Source organism: Durotheca rogersii (assembly GCF_024521655.1).
Source record: "Durotheca rogersii strain YMJ 92031201 chromosome Unknown GGS23scaffold_8, whole genome shotgun sequence".
NCBI classification, from domain to species: domain Eukaryota; kingdom Fungi; phylum Ascomycota; class Sordariomycetes; order Xylariales; family Xylariaceae; genus Durotheca; species Durotheca rogersii.
The window spans coordinates 1,048,695-1,069,090 of NW_026251239.1; positions in this window are offsets into that span (position 1 = coordinate 1,048,695).

Consider the following 20,396-nt stretch of genomic DNA (forward strand, 5'->3'; position numbering starts at 1 on the left):
CTAATACGGACGGAAGGTCTTCCGACCTAGAATTATTAGGAACTTTAAACGGCTAAGGCTAAATGGCTTAATGCGCTAGTATAGAAGACGCTAACGATAAAAACTAACTAAGGAACGGTATATCCCGAATTAACGGGATCGATACGAGGAAGGCTAATTTCCTTATAATTCGGGGAGGTAGTAACCGAATTACTAGTATAATAGACCCCTGCTTCGCTTCGAAGGGCTACGTACGAAGGTAATCCTTCTTTTATTCCGGTTAATCCGTAGTTCGAAACCCCGCCTAGGTATAGTTTTCTTTATCTTAGATTTCCTAACGAGCTAATACCGAGATTATAATAAGTAGAATTAGTTAGGAATTAATAGGAGTCGCTACCTAATCCTCCGCCGGTACCTTAACCTAATTAGCTGCAATGGGCTATGCCTATAGTAGGGCCTTGGCTAGTGCCAGGGCTTAGTACGTAATTAGTACCTACGGCGGATAAGGCTAGCTATCGTAAGTACGGCCTATAGGGTATACTTTCTTCCTTTTTTTCCTCGTTTAGCTTTAGTTTATTAACATACGGCTTTTACTTAGCGAATAGCTCTTAAAACCGTAATAAAAAGCTAGACTAACCTTCTTTTATCGTTTTACGGAAGCAGTAGTATCTTAGCGAGCGGAATTAGTAGTAGGAACGGCGATATAGCCCTTAGAGAAGCGGTACTAAGCTAGTAGTCGGAGAGGCGGTATTAGTTTTAGACTTACGCGCCGGCGGTACCTACGAAGAGGACCGACGAAATAGTATCTTAATACGCGGGATTAGCAGTAGGAAAGGCGATGCTATACAGTAGAGTTAGTAGTCGGAAAGGCGGTATTAGTATAAATATACGCGCCGGTAGTACCTACGAAAGAGGACCGATATAAGATAACCAAAGAAACGACCGATAGCCCCGAAAAAACGTAATTTAAACGGTAATTTCGAGATAAAAGAACGACGAAATCGACGAAATTTACGGCTAAAAACGGCGGAAAATTTTTTTCCGAAGAAAGATAGTAAAGCGTTAGAGTATAGCGCTCGTCGACGAATTAAGAACGCCCGAGGCGTAATATAAGGAAGGAACGGCGTTAGAATAGTAAGAAATACGATAAGGTTTCGGTTAGGATAATAATACTTCGATAAGGGTACTAAAGGTACTAACGGTTTACGGAAAGACTACCGGTTTCTTAGTATCGATAAGGGCGCTAGCGGCGCTAATAATAGACGGAAAGGCGCGCTTCCGCGCGCCTTTAAGCGGAGCCTTTAGCTCCGCTAGCGGTATACGGATAAACGATGCTCTTTAAACGAATAGGGACGGCGTACCTTAATACGTCTTCCGGCGGAGCCTCGCGGCTCCGTTAGTAATACGGATAGGCCCCTAGCCTTTAAACGATAGGAGAGGCCCTAGGCCTCTTAGTAATAAACGGAAGGGCGCGCCTTAGTACGCCCTTAAGCGGAACTTTTTAAACTCCGTTAACGGACGATAGACGATAGTCTTTAAACGAGTCGGACGGCGTACTTTAATACGTCCTTTAATAAATCCGACAGGATCCGCTAGCGGAAGATAAACGAGGGTCTTTAAACGGCGGTAAACGGACCGACGATCCCGTAGCTACGGGAGTTAAGCTAGACCTAGTAAGCGTCGATAGCGACTTCGTACGCGAGGCTTTAAAGCTTTACGGTTTAATAGGAGGATCGGAACTAACCCTAAGGAATAATAATACCCTAGGAAACGAAGATAATAGCCCGGGGAGCGGATAACGTAACCCGGGAGACGGAAACGGCGGCCTTAAGGGAATGGTATACCGGGGGGCTAAATAATACCCGGAGCGCCGGTAGTACCCTAAAAAAAAAAGGATAAGGAGGGAAAGGAGGAGATCCCAGGGAAAAGTAAAACCCGGGGAAAGAACGCTAGGGGGCTAGAGGCGCCCGGTATAGTACTCCGGGAAACGAAAGGCCCCGGAAAGGAAACGGCGGAAGAGGAAACCCCGGGGTATAGTATAACTGCCAGGAAGGAAGGAGGCCATACCCGGGGGGCATTAATACCCCGGGAAACGAACGGAACGGAGAAGGAGGCCTAGGGATATACTAATACCTTAAGCGGCGGAGTTAGTAACCCGGGGAACGAGTAACGTACCCCGGGGAACGGAGGTAGTACCTAAGGATACGATACGTATCCTAAGGCGCGGAGAAAACGGGTTAGGTTATTAGGGTTAAACGCCGAAGAAAAGGGCGGCAGGGCGTACTTTTTTTTTTTTCTGGGAGGGGACCTTATATAATAAGCTATGCCTATAATAAGGCCCTAGCTAGTACTAGGGCTTAGTACGTAATTAGTACCTACGGCGGATAAGGCTAGCTATCGTAAGTACGGCCTATAAGGCATACTTTCTTCCTTTTTCTCTTCGTCTAGCTTTAATTTATTAATATACGGCTTTTACCTAGCGAATAGCTCTTAAAACCGTAACATTAGCCGACCTTTCCTTCTCGAGGTAACGTCCCGCTAACGCCTAATAATTCCTCCGGTTTACGCTAGGACGTACCTCGTTAGTAGGTACCTCGTTAGTAGGTACTTCGTTAGTAGGTACCTCTACCGTAGGCGCTAAGGGCGTCTCCGCCTTTTTAACTACCTTAGGTACCTTAATTACTACCCTTCGCCCCTCCTCCCCCTTAACTCTACCTATACCCGTATCTATTCCTAGGGTATCCGTTATACGGGTATCCGCTATACCTACCGATAGGCTACTAAATAAGCTACGGGCCGTATAAGCCTTATAACTTATATAATATATAGATATTACTATTTCCTCCTTAGCCGTATCCGTTAATAAAAGAAAACGATCGAGCGAGAGAGAGGACGTAACCCTCCCGGGGAAACTAATATATTACCCCGGAACTAGGATATAATTAATATCCTGGAAGTTAATTACTAATAGGTTATTTAAACGAAGGGGTTCCCGGAGGACGCGGTTCCTCCTTGCTAATGGGATAATCGCGTACGCCGGGAACTAAACCGCCGCCGCTACCGCTTACTCTAGGACCTAACTACTCCTAATAATTACCTATGTCCGTCGGAAACTAAGAATAATAGACTTATTACGATATCCTACTTACGAGGGTACCGAACGAACTATGTTCCCCGATTATCGTAGGATACTTTAAGAAGGCGTAGAATAAGGAAAATAACTATACGGGTAAAGTATACGATATTTTAGAAGATAAATTTAGGTTCTTCTTAGACGTTTATTATATTATTAGAATCCGATAAGCCTAATTCCATGCCGTTTTCTTTACTATTCTTTTAGGGAGAGTAGCTATTTACTTCCTATATAGCGTTTCTAGGTACTAGTATTTCGTTAATATATACCTCGTAATGAAGCGCTACTTTAATACGGAATAGAATAAGGTTTAATATTACTACGATTAAACGGTTATTACCTTCTATAATACGAAGGCCGAGAAAGGTAACGAGGGTAAATCGGACCTAAAAGTACTTTAAGTTATGCTAGATAAGTTAGCGTTATATTAAAGGATATTAGGCCCCGATTTTAAGGGCGAATAATAACTAATTATAGCGGTTTATAAGGCCTACCGTAACGTCCTATAGCTATAATATATATTATTTAAGCTATTTATCCGGTTTAAAGATATAGTTAGTAAGTTCCGCGCCTTAATTAATACCTATAAAAACTTAAAAGGGGTACGCTAGTTCGTAGTAAATAGCGATAACGATAATAGCGACGAACCTAGCTAGTACTACGTCGACCGTAAATACTACCGTAATAATAAAGGAGGTAAGTATTACGATAACTTACGGAATAAAGGTCGGTTCGATTAACGATAATAACGGGTACGGAAAAAAAGATACTAGGTATGTAAATAAGTAGGATACTAGTTAATTAAGTATTTAAGTAAGGATTAAGAGAAGGTACGGTCGAACTAGTAAGCTAAGAAATATTAGTCGAAGGGAAGCTACGTAACTTTCCTAGCCGAATACGAGGGATTCGAAGGAAAGGATATAGAGAGCGAGAGGGAGGACGAGCCCGACGATGAAGTATAATTAGACGACGATAATGCCGAATAGTTTATAACTACGGCCTGCCTCTTTAACTAAGCCTTTTAATATCGTATTACTTTAATTTATCCTCCTACCGAGGAGCCGGAAACGGATATAACATTCGTTTTCGATAGATATGTTAGGAATATTTTTTAGGGAATCATATCGGATATAGGTATAGTACGAGTTTTAATAGCCGGGAAGGGCTAGTACTTAGCGTTACTTAAGGAATATCCCGAGTAATACTTAAATATAGATACTAGCCGGGCCGGAAAAGCTAATATTAGGTTCGGGAATGGATCGCTAATTAAGTCCTTAGGAGTAGTAACGGTTAAAATATTATTCGGTTACGTCGACTTTTATGTTATAGAAATAGATATACCATTTTTACTCTCGCTTAAGGACATGGATAATATGGGAGTATATCTTAATAACGTTACGAATTAATTTATTTACCGAAACGGCGTAATAATCCCGATTATACGTAAGTAAGAATATCCTTAATTCTAATTAAATATTATAGTCTACCTTATTAAAGTAGAGCTTCGACGAATATATACTTGCTTTAGCTACTTATCCGTTAGTAAATTATACGACTTATTAAATAAGGTAGGATACGACGTCGAGATCTCGGATATTAAGGGAATTAATAAGTTTTGCTATTACTATTAGATTAAAGGCAAGGCGCCGTAAAGGTTTAGGTTTAGTCTTAAGGACCCCGAAATCGACTTTAATTACGAAATTATCGTCGATATTATATATCTCGACGAGCGCTCCGTACTTTATATCGTCGATATAGTTATAAGCTTCTAGGTAGCTCGATTCCTTAAGGTAATCTCCGCTAAAGAAACTTAGGAGATATTAAAGTAATATTAAATCGATACCTACTTAGGATTATTAGATATTATTACCTATGATATTAATATAAACTTCGATAGTACCGAGTTCCGTAATAAGGTACGTATAGCGGGAATTACTTATAAATAAGTACCCGTAGAGGCGTATTAGTCTATTGGTAAGGTCGAAGAATACTACGGCCCGATTCGCCGAGCATACGAAATTATCTCGGAAGAGGTATAGGGGTCCCGGGTATCGCGTTTATAGATAGTAATTAAGGTAGTTAACGATACGGCGAATCTAGATGGCCTTATACTTATACTTTTCGTCTTTAAGGCCTATTTAAAAATTAATATAAACTTATTACCCATAGCTTTATAATTATAAAGAGCCTAAGTAGTTTAGAAGGTAATAGTAGAAGTTAAGAAGATTAAGGCCTAGCGCTTTATCCGCGACGCTTTAAATACGCGAAACGGACCTAATACCTTAAAAACTTTACTAGCGTTACTATCCCTAGGGAGCGAAGTCTTAGTCTATCGCGAAAAAGGCGGATAGAAGGGGCTATATAAGGTAATAGCCGTTATAAATAAGGAAGTAACTATCGCTTTTAACGCCTCGAAAGGGACGTTATTCTTCCGAAGTTCCTATGTTAAGCCCTACGTCCGACCTAAGAACGACCCGAAGCTTTCTTAAGAACTCTAGATTAAACTATTTAAACTCCGGTTTAATCCCTCGGACTATACGATCGTCCTTAAGTAAGACTTAAACGTTATATACGTTAATACGAAAGAAAAGAATAACCGTATACTAACGATAAAGCTAAGGATAGAAGGGAAGATTACGATACCAGGTAAACCTTATAAGGCGTTAGATATAGTAGAACTAAACGTATTATTCGCGGATAAAATACTATAGCTTATAGCATACGATAAGGTAACTTACCGTAACGCTATTATATTTAAGTTACGAATAATACGAAAAGTTAAAGGAAAGAATATACTAACCCCGTACGAGAAGTTACGACTTATCGTATAAAGGTATGGAAACCCCGATAAAGAATTTATTATAACCTACGTACCTATAATATAAAGAGCTAATTAACGGTTAATTATAGCTTTAATATTAATATACCGCTAATAAGGTATAATAGTTATGATTCGAGATATTATAATGGTATATATATAGTCTAAGATACCTATATAACGTATAATTTTCGTATATTTACTCTTTAAATTAAAAAATAAATATCCCGAGGGAACGCTTTTACGTATTATAAAGCCGCTATATGGATTAACGGAATTAGGTACGTATTAGTTCGAAACGTATTTAAAATATTACTAACGAAAACTATACATAGAACCGTCGGCTTTCGACCTATACTTATTAATCGCTAAACCCGATTAATCTTTCGGTATAATAGGCCTTTAGACGGACGATACTTTTAATATTAGTACCTTAGAGTTCCTAGAAGAGGAAAATAAGGCATTAGTTAAGGTAGGTATTAAAGTACGACCTTAAAAGGTTTTCGAGAACGACGTAATCGAGGACTTTAACGGATTACGTATCGTAATATATAAGGAAGGATTCGGTATCTCGACGATTTAAAAGGGATAAGCCGAGAGACTAGAACCATTAGACCTAAAGGCGCCCGGTATACCTAAGTAATACATTAAATAAAAAGTACGAGGTACTTATATATCCTCGATTTACTAACCCAAGGCCGCCTTCGATTACTTTATCGCGGCTTAATATACGGAGCCCGGCGTTAAGGAAGCTAAGGCCCTTAATACTAGGATCAAGTAGTAAATGGATAATAAGGACCGAGGCCTTAAGTATATAAAGCTTAACCCGCGGAACCTCTACCTATACGTCTTCGTCGACGGATCCTTCGCTAATAATAAGGATATTAAGGAGGAGTAGAGCGTACGCGATACTAAAGACCCGGATATATTTACTTGAAAGTGTATTCTATCGAAGACTATAGTACGTACGATGGTTTAAGATAAATAAAACTAGTGTCGCTATATTAATCGAGAGGTAAGGAATTTAATGTAGTTATCGTATCTTAGCTATACCCCTTAATCGTAGAAATATAGTAGTCGCTAGCCCGAAGGTATAAGAGGTAAGGGGAGAAAAGAGGTAAAACGTAAAAGTTATTTATTCGGTTATAGCGGTATAACGAAGTAACTTAAGCGCTTATAATTAAGATAGATATATTAATCGGAGAACGACGAATTTAATGGTAAAAACGAATCTTTAATTAAGGTAAAAATAGTAAAGATAGTAATCTAGTTAGGTAATAAATTCGATAATAAGTATAGCATGTCCCGTACTTACGGGAGCTATGGTTACTTTATATAGGTATAAGGTTTATCGTAGCGTATTACGTAATATATTAAAAGGATATATTTTATCGTATTATTATAGCTTCCTTAGTTTAATTATACCGTATGGGATAATTAAATTAAAAAGGGTAGTACGGTATATTCCGATTAATATCTCCTCTTAAAAACTACCGCGAAACTTTATTTTACCGGTTATTATTTAATTATTACCGTCGTACCTTTAGCTTTTCGTTTAATATTATAAGGGGGCCTTTTTATTACTTTACGATTAACTTAGCCCGGTTTATCCTCGCCGATCTAACCCGATCGGCGTTTTTCTTCTTTATTTCGGCTACCTTTTTCTTAGTTTCGTTTTAGCCTTCTTAATTAAGGGGATAATAAGGGAGCGGGCGCGTCCCGAGGGTTAATTAGGTATTTCCCCTTTACCTATACGATATAGAGGTCTTCCCCGACTAAAAAGCCCTGATCCTTTTTAGTCCGGGAGAAGGAAAGGGGCGCGTTATAACCTTAACGAGGTTATCGTAACGGAGGTTTACGTCCGCTAATATAAAGGAATAAGAGGAATTAAGTACTAAAGCTATAAAGGAACGGCGGACTTCGGCTTATGTAATAAACCGAATAAAGGATTTACGGCTAAAGGGCTCGCCGATCGGCGTACTTTAAATAGATACTATAGCGTTAATAAGGTTAATTCGCTTTTAGTAATTTACGGCTTACCGAAAACGCTTAACGATACCTACCCCCTCCTTTAAAACTCAAACGCTATAAAATTATTTTACTACCTCGGCGTATTTTCTTATAGTATTAAAAGGATTAAGCCCCTTATTTTCTTAGGCTTAACGGGCGACTTTAATCGGTCGTTTAAAAATAAAATACGGTAAAATACTACTTTAAAACCCGTAGCTAAAGCTATCTTATTAGTTTATTAACGCGACGTAATAAGTAAACTAAGAGGTTATGTTAAGCTCGAGATTACCGTCTTTCTATATTCGCCGTAATTAACCGAGCGCGTACGCCGCCCGATCGAAGGCGCCGTTTTTAATTATATTAAAGCTAAATAATTTCCGGGGCTTAGAAAGGTATAATATTACGGCGAAATAAGCTTAGGAGAACTTTAAAGGATCGGTAATAATTCGTTCGGGGTTTATTAGATCCGTATAAATCGTAAAGATTAAAGTAAAGGTAGGGTTATCGAAAAGGTACTAGCGGGTTAGGAAGTTAAACGATCCTATCGATCGGTAGCTTATCGTTTAGTACGGGTTTATTTCGAAGGCCGTCTTTCGGTTTTTAAGGTCGTAATTAGTTATAATATAAAGGACGCGGATATCTTCGTTAATAAGGTAGTCGTAACGGACGAAGCATACGAGAAAGTTAGCTAGGGCTACCTTCGTTTATTTCTATAGCTATTAGTTTATAATTCGGGATCGATTAACGGATAGCCGGAAGGCTTAAGCTATATCGGATCCTAACTCGATCGGACCTTTCCTCGAATCGTAATTATCTAGAATATTAAACTAATATTTCTTTATATTACTTTAGTTATCTTTATTATTATAAATTTCCCGTAGGAATTCTATTAAGTCGGTTAGATCGGTACGACGTACGTTTTTATAAACGGAGGGAAAGGAAAAGAAGGGAGGGATTCCGGCGGAGCAGGAGGAAGATATAATAAAAATAAAAAAAAAGAATTAGGAAAAGGGGGAGAAAAGATAATAAGTTAAAGGTAAAAATAAGAATTTAAATTAATAATAAGAAAGGTAGGCTAGAGAGTAATAAGAATATAATAATTATAAGGGGGAGGGGTTTCGAAATAGGATACCTAAAGAGGAAAAAGAGAGGGAGGAAGGGAGACGTATCGACGATATAGTTAGATATACCTTTACGGTTAACGCTTTAGGAAAGCGCGTTTTCCCGTATACGTATAGAGCTATAATAAGAAACGCGTTAGCTTATAGCTTCCTATTATATGCTTTTAGTAAAGTAATAAGTACGTACGTTCGTAGATTCGTAATTAAACGTAGGCTAGGGTAGGTATTATCGAAACTCTTCTAAGTATAGTACTTACGACCTAGGTAACGTATTTAACTCTTTCGTTTTCGTCCGACCTTCCCTCTTATTTTTCGCTATTTTACGGTTCCGATTTACTTCCTTTCTTTTTTTCCTAGGTCCTTTATCTTCGTTTTAATTCGTTTTTCGATTTTTCTTAATTCTAGATTTATAATTTCGTCGTTTCTATCTCTCTTTTTTTTATATATATATACGATAGATCCTATTATTTAAAAGTAACTCCTTAAATTAAACCGGGCGACCGCCTTTAAGCTATTCGAGTAGCTAAAGGCTACGGGGATTACTAACGAGGAGATTACCGGGGCGTTTAAAAAGGCTAAGGAGAATAAGAAGAAGGCCGTAACGTATTAACGGATTAAGTCGATACCGCCGCCGGTAAACCTAATAAATAAGTAGTCCGACGAATCCTTCCGCCGCTTACTTTCTACCGAGGAGTTCCGGGACGTTAATCGGCTAATTCCTAAGCCCTGGTAGGTATCGTACGCTCCGTATTTCCGCCCGTTAGATTAAAGCCCGAAAGTAATTATCGGCCGGTAGCTCCGAGGTATCGAAAGGATTTAGGTAATAAATTAATAGCGTTAAATATATAGCTCTTAATATTAATAAGATTTATTAATCGAGGGCTATATTAATTAATGGTAAGATAATTCGTAACGTTCGGTTTTATTTTCTAGGTAGGCCGGCGGCCGGTTAATATATCGTATAAAAGATTATAAGTAAGGATTTTTAGGAGGTTACTTACTTTTAGAGCTATATTATATCCCTCGCTCGTTACGTTTAGTTCTCTTACCGCCGGACGTTATTTATAGAGATTAATAATAAGGACTCGGTTAACGAATATTTCCGTCGGTTAGCGACGGACCCTCGTTACGTCGTTAGTTTATTCGTTTAATAATATAAGGTACTTAACGAGGTATTTTATTAGTATTATAAGCGCTGGTTTACCTCCTCCGATACCGCTAAGTACGCGGGTATATAGCCCTTCTTTTTCTATCGATTCTTAGCCTTCGATCGTATCTTTAGGTACTCTTACGATATTTACCTCTTTTCTATTAACGGGATACGTTATAAATTCCAGGACGAACGGTTTACCTACCTACGGATAAGGATAGATCGTAACCCCTTTCTAGTAGAGGATTTAAGCTAAGCCTTATATCCGCTTATGATACGGATAACGGGAAAAGAGTTACTAGCTATAATAAATTCGAAAATCGCTACGTTCCAGGGATCGGAAAGTAAGTAAGTTTTTAGTTTTCTTAATACCTAGTAAGTAAAGGATAGGATAAAAGGATAAAAAGGAAAAAAAAGGTATTAATCGGCGGGTATACGTTACTTCTAGCTTATTTTTAGACGCGTATTTCTTTTCTTTCCTTTTTCTTTTACTTTTATTAATATAAATTACTTTTCTTACTTTCCTTTTAAATATTAAAATATACCTATATTAAAATATAATAATTACGTAATATTAGGATATTAATATCCCGGATTTCTAACGATAAACGTAAAGGATAACTTATTTAAGTATAAAAACGCGTTAATCGGCGTTAATAATTTATGGAAATATGTTTTTTTTTAAGGTAAGAAATAGGGAAGGGCGTATTTATTAGTATTATAATTTAAGGTATTAATTTCGTATATAGGCTACCGGTTTAATAACCATATAGGGATAACTTCTTTCCTTCCTTACTTAAGAGAGCGATTATATATTAAGCTCCTAGGCTTTATTATTCTTCGATCGGTATAGGTAGGTTATCTTAGGATATTATAGCCTTATCGTATTATAATAAAAGGGTTATTTATTAAATCGGGTCGATCTTCTTAGTCCGGGTTTATCGTTAGGTATAACTTCGTATCCTTTAAGCTTTCTGTTTAGTATTTTTATTATAATTCGTACCTTATCGTTCGGGGCTAACTATTTTTCTTTTTCGTCGTCGATTACCGAGGGTATAGGCTCTAGGCTTTCTTTAGCTTAGGGATCGTTAATAGTCGTCGATTCCTAGTCCTTATATTTAATCGGTAGTAGGCGTATAGTTTATTCGTCTTCTTCCGGGTTTTCTAGCTCTTAAAACCCGTTAATATTTTAGATAAATTTCCGTAGTTTATAGCCTAAAACCGGGTATAATAGCGTAATTTTATCCGGTTCTTTAAGCTTATAGCGATTATAGCCTAGATCTTCGGCGATTAATTACGGTTTCTTTTAATAGTACTTTAATTTTACGGCTATCGATTTATTTATATATCGTAGCGTATCGTATAGTAGTACGAGGTCGTCGGTTTTTAGGGGCTTTTTTCGTATCCGGTAAGCGTTTTTCTCGTCTTAATACCGGGTAGCTTTCTTATGTTTAGCCGTTAAAACCTTAGCTACGGTTAATATATTTTCTTAGCGTTTTTCGATTAGTCGTACGCGTATAGCTAAAAGCGATTCTTAGTCCGGGATATTCTTTTAGTTTATAATACGTTAGGTTAGGATAACGGTTTCTATCGGAATAATAACTTTACGCTTATATATTAATTCGTATAACGATATTCCGTATAAGCGCGTCGAGGTTTTATTTGCTTATATAATTACGCCTAATAGGTTCGTTTACCTCCGATCGTTACCGTTTATATCTTTTATAAGGCTTTTACGAATTACTTTATACCTAACCTCGACTATACCTTAGGACTACGGGAAATAAGTAGTACCGACTTTAACTTTAGTACCGACTAACTTTATTACTTTACGGACCTCCTTTTTATTTTCGGAACTATCATTATACTTAATTACTAGGGGTACGTCGTACTATAGGAATATTTATTCCTAGAGAAACTTAGCGATCGTTTTAGAATCTATCTTTCTAATGACTCAGGCTTCGAGAAAACCGGATAATTCGTTTCGTGCTTCGATTATTACGATAAATCCGTTATTTATTAGTATATATTATACGTTTATTACTTAGTAGGTAAGAACGTTAACTAACTCGTTATATAAGGCGGGGTCGACTTTCCGAATGCTATTTCCTTTTTAGTATTTAGGATACGATTTAACCTCTCGGGCGACGTATTCGAATATACCGCGTTAGTAGTATAGTTTAGTTATCCGACCGTAGGTCGAAATACGTTTCCTATAGCCGAAATCCTTATAGTAATTCTTAACTATAGCTTTACGTAGTTTCTTTTAGTCGATAATTCGTCGTATGCCTTTATATTTCTCGGGCTTCCTTTATAGGATACTTTTTAAAACGACGTATTTAAGCGCTTCCTTCTTAAACCGGGTCTATCGCTTTTAATACCTTATTAATTAGTTATCTCTTAATCGGCTAGGTAGTTAAAATCGCGTAAGAAACGTTACTATTTCTTGCGATTTTATCGACTATTTTTCCAGCGGTTATAACGGTAAGGCTTTATCGCTAGATTATTCGACGACGTTAAGTAATACGACTATATTCGCGTATATTATATTAAGCTATATATTAATAAAGTCCTTTATATCGTCTTCTTATTAATCGTCGTCGTCGTCGCTTAGGTCGTTAGGTTTACGTAAGAGACCGTCCGTAGCGGAGTATCTCTTACCGGGTATATATTAAATATCGAAGTTAAATATCTTAATATAAGTTATTTACTTAATAAGGATAGCGCCCGGGAGACTAGAGAATCCGTTGTTAAGTTAAGCGATTAATACTTTAGCGTCGGTTTTAAGTACGAAGTAAATGCCGTAAAGGTAGTTTCAAAGCCGTCGTAGGGACTTAACGACTCCTAGATACTTTCGTTTCGTAACGTCGTAATTTAACTCCGCCCTTCTCTAGATCCTTAATTCGTATTTCGAAGGTTTAAAGTTATCTTTATCGTTATCCTAACCTAGTACGTAGTCTTAACCGTCTCTTAATACGTCGACTTTTATTCGGATTAATTATTTAATAATATAGTTTAAAATAATTAATACCGATACGTTAATAAGAATAGTTTTAAGCGAATCTATAGTATATTATTAATCGATACCTTAAATAAAGTATGCTTTTTTACGTATTAATACTAGGAGGGGTTTAGCGATTATAGCGTAATAATCGATCTATATTTTAAAGAAAACCGTAATACCGATAAAAGACCTTACTTCGTTTATATTCTTATATAATTTCTATTTTAAGATTTTAATTATCTTAACTTCCGAGAACTTCCTACCGTTTATACCGTATAAATATCCGACGATTACCGCATTACCTTTATACTAAATAGATTTAACGGCGCTAGTAATAATACCGGTTAATTCGAAGTTTAGGAGGACGGCGTCGATATTTTCTAAGTACTTTAAAATAAAGCGTCGTATTCCTAGGAAAGCTTCCTAGTTATCGTATCTCGATACTAGTCCTTTAATATTAACGTTATCGAAGAAGGATTCGTACTTAATAAGGATTAAATTATAAAGAATTCGTATAACGGCTCGGAAAAAAGCGGTAACTAAGTTCGTCGCGCCTTATAGTAAAGTCGTTATACGTAAAAGGCTAATAGGAGTAACGAACGTAATTAGGTTACGGTTCGTTTCCGCTAGCGTTACCTAGTCGTACCTAGAGAAAAAGTCGACGATTATAAGGATTAAATATATAGCGAATTCTTAAGTAAAGGAGTCTCTATTTCGGGGTAGGAAGGCGTCGCGAATAATCTAGGCGTTAAGTTTTATCGCAGAGTTAATAAGTCGTAAACTACTATCTTTTTTTTCGACTACGAATTACGTATTTCGATAAGAACCGTAACTTTCTTCTAAGATTCCGTTCTTTAGTCGTATACGCAAGACTTTAATTACTCGTTCCTTAAAGGGTACTAGGATAGGGATATCCTTAACCTACTAGGCGTTATATAGTACCGTTCTAATCTTATAATCGGGATAAACCTTAGGTCGGATTTTCCCGATTTTAAAGAAATCCTAGGCTAAGGCTATCTCTCTTCGGTATAGGATCTTAATTAATACGTCTTTCTCTTAATCGGTTAATTCCGTATCTAATAAACTTACTTTAATAGCGTTAAGTCTTTCCGTTATTAATCTAATATCTCGGGGGTTACGAACGAATCTTAATATAATATTCTTATAGGGTCTATCGCGCCGTAATATATCTAGTAGCTCGTACTTCGACTTAACCTTCCTTATTACTTAATCCTTCTAATCGAGTATTCCTAGCGGTATTTAACCGTTTAACGGTATATTATCTACGGGCTAAACTTTACGCGACTTAAGCTTATATATAGTATTAATTAAAAACGTACGTTTAGTTTAGTAAGCTAATTCCGAAATAAGGACTAGGTTTCGCCTATATTATTTCGACTCTTACGTCGTATATCGAATTACCTTCGTAACTACTTTACTAAAAACGTAAAGGAATTCTTCGTCGCTTAATCCGGCGATCGCCTTATCTCCCTTATTTAAACTAAGTTCGAAGGCCGATAAGTCCTTAGCTTCGGAAATAGGTATTACCTCTATATCGTCGTTATAAAAGCGGGTATAATTAATTTTAGCTTAGAGGCTAGCGTCGGTTTCTAGGTACTCGGCTAAGAACGCGTTTTCAGGCTTATATACGTTATTAAAACGGCCTAAGGTATTAATAACATCTAGTTTTCCTAATCGCCGAGTATAAGGCTTAGTAACGTATCGCTTCTTAAGTTAATAACGAAAGGAACCATTATCCGGGCCGAGCTAAAGTTAACGGTTCCTATGAAGGTATTTCCGTCGAATTTAAGTTTTATACGGAACTAAAAGATAAAGTTCATACTAAGTAATAAAGGATAACTAATAAACCTATCTTTAACGACGTAAATCGGTAAACGAAGGTAGTAATCGGTAAGCTAGATAGGACCGTCGATTATTCCTATATATAAAATCTCTATAAAGGATCTAAAACCTCGCTATATCGCTTTAATACCGGTTATAAGGAGACGCTACTTCTTTATATAGCTTTCTACGATTATATTAAACTACGCCCCTATATTAATTACCGTAAATACGAGAGCTTCGTTCCCGTTAGGTCCTACGTTAACTATTAGCTTAGGAAAAGGCCGGATATAGTTTTTAATATCCTTCGCGATAACGGAATTTACCGCTATTTTACTCGAAGGGTTAGTAAACGGGGCGGTAGTTTACGGTATGCTAGGTATTTTAACGCTTTCTTCCCGATTCTTTTTATACCTATTCCTTTATAATTTTAATAACCTTAAGCTAACCTTCGTTAATTTCTATAACGCGTATCGTAAGGTACTTAATTATTTATTCCGAAAACCCGGGTATAAATTTAATTAAGTCGTCCTACGAAACCTCGAAGCGTTTCCTATTATTCTTATTAATCTTATCTAGCTAAAACTCTTTTAATAGCTCGTTAATAATCTTCGCTTTCTTAGCTAAGTCGTTCGTATTCGAAGTAGCGTTCTTACCGGCTTTAATCGGTTTACGCTTAAGCTATAACGATAGAACTTCTATATCCTCTTAATCGGGTATTTCTCTTTCGATATATTCGCCGTTAAGACCTTTAGCTCGCTTAACTACGTTAACTTCGACTAGATCCGTCTTAATAATATCCTTATAATAATAAATACCTTCGTCGTCGATAAGACCCTTAGTCTAACTATAACTTAAGATCCCCGTTTCGTATAATTCGTAGCTATATTTACGATCGATTATTTAAATAACGTTAATTTCCGATATAGTTCTTAGTATCTCTTCCTACTTTGGTATTACTTCCTCGCTCTTAGAGTATCGTAAGTCGAGGGATATAAGCTTTAGCTTTCCGGTTAAATAATAATATACTATCCTACGTACCTACTCTAGAGATTCCTTACTTTAATATACGTAAAATAAGATATAATAAGCGATTAATTCTCCTTTACGCTTAGCTTAGGTAATAATCGATCCTAGGATTAATATTAACTCCGGCTTATCCGGGTTTCCGTTCTCGAGGTAGTATAGTCGCTTATTATTCCTATAGTAAAACCGATTCTAGGTTATATTCATTAGTAACGGGTAGCGGCTATAGTTATAAAGCCGATCGAAAGTATTATAAAACTAGCATTCGAATTTCCTATAATTACTCGTTTAAGTTAATAAAATCTTATTACGTATGCCTCGGTAGTCTAGTATAATATTACGTCTAAAGCTTACTAAGGTCCTTCCGTTAATTTATAAGTTATAAAGACTTAGGTTCCGAACCGCGTTTACTAGGAACGGGTTTTCCTATTAATATTATTAATCGACGCCGTACGTATCCCTAGGACTATAAGAGCTATTATCTTAACGGTAGTTCTACGAAGTTATCTTTATTTCTAAAGCGTTAAGTCGGTCATAAAGGACCTATATACTAGCTTCCTAATTAATACTTAGGTAGCCGTAAGAAGGTTTAGGCTACGAGGAAGGCGATAATAAAGATATCTAGAGGCTAGGAGTCGTTAATCGTTAAACTATTTATATTATAAGCTTCTCGGGTTCTTCGAAAGTTACCGTTTTCTATTATCGTCGTTCTTCGGCTTAGGCCCTATCGGTAATTTATATCACTATACGACGTTCCGCTTACTTATAAAGCTAGGTATAAAGAATCCGGTAGTCGATATTTCCGATCTTATTATAGTTATAGTCTTCCGTCTTATAGAACTTTATAATTAGGAATATCCGGAGTTTATCGGTTAGGTATCCTACCTTCTAAGGAAGCTTTCTATTATCGTTTACGAGCTTAGAAAGGCGTTTATTATAATGGGCTATGCCTATAGTAGGGCCCTGGCTAGTACCAGGGCATAGCACGTAATTAGGCCCTCAGTACCTACGGAGGATAAGGCCAGCTATCGTAGGTACGGCCTATACGGCGTACCTTTTTCTCCTTTTTCTTCTCGTTTAGCTTTAGTTTATTAATATACGGCTTTTACCTAGCGAATAGCTCTTAAAACCGTAATAAAAAGCTAGATTAACCTTCTTTTATCGTTTTACGGAAATAATAATATCTTAGCGAGCGGAATTAGCAGTAGGAACGGCGATGTAGCCCTTAGAGAAGCGGTACTAAGCTAATAATCGGAAAGGCGGTATTAGCTTTTGGATATACGCGCCGGTAGCCCCTACGAAAGAAAACCGACGAAAGGTAACGATAGCGGTAGACTAGTATATCTTAGTACGCGGGATTAGTAGTAGGAAAGGCGGTACTAGCGTTTACGCCGGCTAAGTTAGTAATCGGAAAGGCGGTGTTAGCTTTTGGATATACGCGCCGGTAGTAGCCTACGGACGAGGACCGATAAGATAACCGAAGAAACGACCGATAAACCCCGAGAAAACGTAGTTTAGACGGTAATTTCGAGATAAAAGAACAACAAAATCGACGAAATTTATGGCTAAAAACGGCGGAAAATTTTTTTCCGGAGAAAGATAGTAGAGCGCTAAAGCATAGCGCTTACGGAGTTAAGCCGCGCCCGAGGCGTAAATTAAGAACGCCCGAGGCGTAATATAAAGAAGGAACGGCGTTAGAATAGCAGGAAATATATTAAGGTTTCGGTTAGGATAATAGTACTTCGATAAAAGCGCTAGCGGCGCTAGTAGTAGACGGGAGGGCGCGCCCTAGCACGCCTTTAAACGGAGCCTTTAGCTCCGTTAGCGGTATTCTGATAAACGATAGTCTTTAAACGAATAGGAACGGCGTATCTTAGTACGTTTTCCGGCGGAGCCTCGCGGCTCCGCTAGTAGTACGGATAGGCCCCTAGCCTTTAAACGGTAGGAGAGGCCGTAGGCCTTTTAACGGTAGTAGATAGGAGGGCGCGCTTTAACGCGCTCTTAGGCGGACCCCTTTAGGTTCCGTTAACGAACGGAAGATAAACGATAGTTTTTAAACGAGTCGGACGGCGTACTTTAATACGTCCTTTAACGGATCCGACGGGATCCGCTAGCGGAAGATAAATAAGGGTCTTTAAACGGCGGTAAACGGACCGACGATCCCGTAGCTACGGAAGCTAGGCTAAACCTAATAAGCGCCTTATAATAGCGACTTCGTACGCGGGGCTTTAAAGCTTTACGGTTTAATAGGAGGATCGGGACTAGTAGCTCCCAGGAAGTAGTAGTATCCCGGGGAACGAAGATAGTAGCCTAGGAAGCGGATAACGTAACCCGGGAAACGGCGAAGGAGGAGGGACTCTCGGGAGGGAGTAGCTACCGGAAAAGCGTATCCGGTAAGCGAAGAAACCCCGGAAACCTACGGAGGAAATCCCGGGGAAGAGTAGGACCCGAGGGAAGAGCGCCGGGAGGCTAGAGGCGCCCGGTATAGTACCCCGGGAAACGAAAGGCCCCGGGAAGGAAACGGCGGAAGAGGAGGAGACCCCGGGGTATAGTATAATCGCCGGGGAGGAAAGGAAGGAGGCCTAGGGGTATATTAGTACCTTAAGAGGCGGAGGTAGTAACCCGGGAAGTAATTAGCGTATCCCGGGGAACGGAGGTAGTACCTAAGGATACGGTACGTATCCTAAGGCGCGGAGAAAACGGGTTAGGTTATTAGGGCTAGACGCTAAAGAAAAGGACGGTAAGGCGTACTTTTTTTTTCCGGGAGGGGACCTTATGTAATAAGTTATGCCTATAGTAAGGCCCTAGCTAGTACTAGGGCATAATACGTAATTAGGCCCTTAGTACTTACGGAGGATAAGGCTAGCTATCGTAGGTACGGCCTATACGGCGTACCTTTTTCTCCTTTTTCTCCTCGTTTAGCTTTAGTTCATTAACATACGGCTTTTACCTAGCGAACAGCTCTTAAAACCGTGACATTTATAGTTTATAAAATACGTAAAAATCGCCTTAGGATCGTTAATTACGTTACTTCGTTTTAGCTATACGAGTTTACGTTTAACGTTAGCTTAGCTTAGTTTATCGGTAATCCTAAAACGGTACTTTAGGGCTATAACGATAACTCTTTAGATCGTTTAATCCTTTATAACGTCGTTAATACGCTTCCTAATAATCTTAGTCGTAATTTATTCGCCGATCTCCTTAATCTTATCGTCGTCGCTTATACGGTAGCGGTTAAATAATCGATCTACCCTTTCTAGTTATTAAGTTACGTTATATTCGTTAAACTTAAGCCTAAGGTAATCGGTAGGGTTAGGGAACCTAATGACTAGTATTACGATAATCGGGGTAGCTACCGGTATATTTTAGCTACTAGAGGCCCCGTTATTACTATTTTAAAATAATACTATAGGGATTAACGGAATAAGTATAAAGCTACGGGTAAGGGGTAGCTAAGTAGGAGTTTTATCGTCGTCTTCCTCCTTTTCGGGCGGATATAGGAGCGGAAAGCTAGTATCGATTCTTAAGGTCTTTATTAGTGGTTTAATCTTTATTACTTCGGGTCCTAACGGCGATCTACTCCGTTTCCTAGCTACGGATTCCGTTTAGTTTATCGGTACGAGGTATAAAGTAAAAAGGAAAGTAGTAGGGATCTTATTATCTAACATAGGGATAAAGGTATAATAGTTATTATCTATATCCTAATACTTTTCCTTTAGTATAGGTATATTATTATTTATTATACTATCCCGATCGATAAGGTCCGGGTATTATACGAGCTTTTTTAGTCGGCTAATGCCTAACTAAAGTACGATACGTATTCCCTAGATTAATAATTTAACTATTATAAATAAGTCGACGATAATTCCTTCCATTAAGGTTTAGAATTCTTAACGTATAACCTTCGTTAAGGTAATACGTATAAAGAATAAATCCCGAATAAAGGATCGCGTTAGATACGATACCGGTTATAGTTATAAGCCGGTTTCGATTTAACGGAGGCTATTTAATAATATTAGCGGTATTACCGCTAAGCGCCGTTTTACGCCTATATTAATACTTCTCGCTATATTAACTATTAATTAATAATATAAGGCTAGCCTATATATAGATATACTTATTAGCTCGACTTTAGTTCCGTTTCCTTAATCCTTTATATCTACGTAGTCTTATTAATATTAATTTCTAGTTTTCTTTAAAACTATCGGTTACTAATAGCTATTAGTTTATTAATTCCTATCTATGCTATTAATATAAATATTTATATTATATCGTATACTATATCGTTAAGTCGTTACGCCTAGGTATCCTAA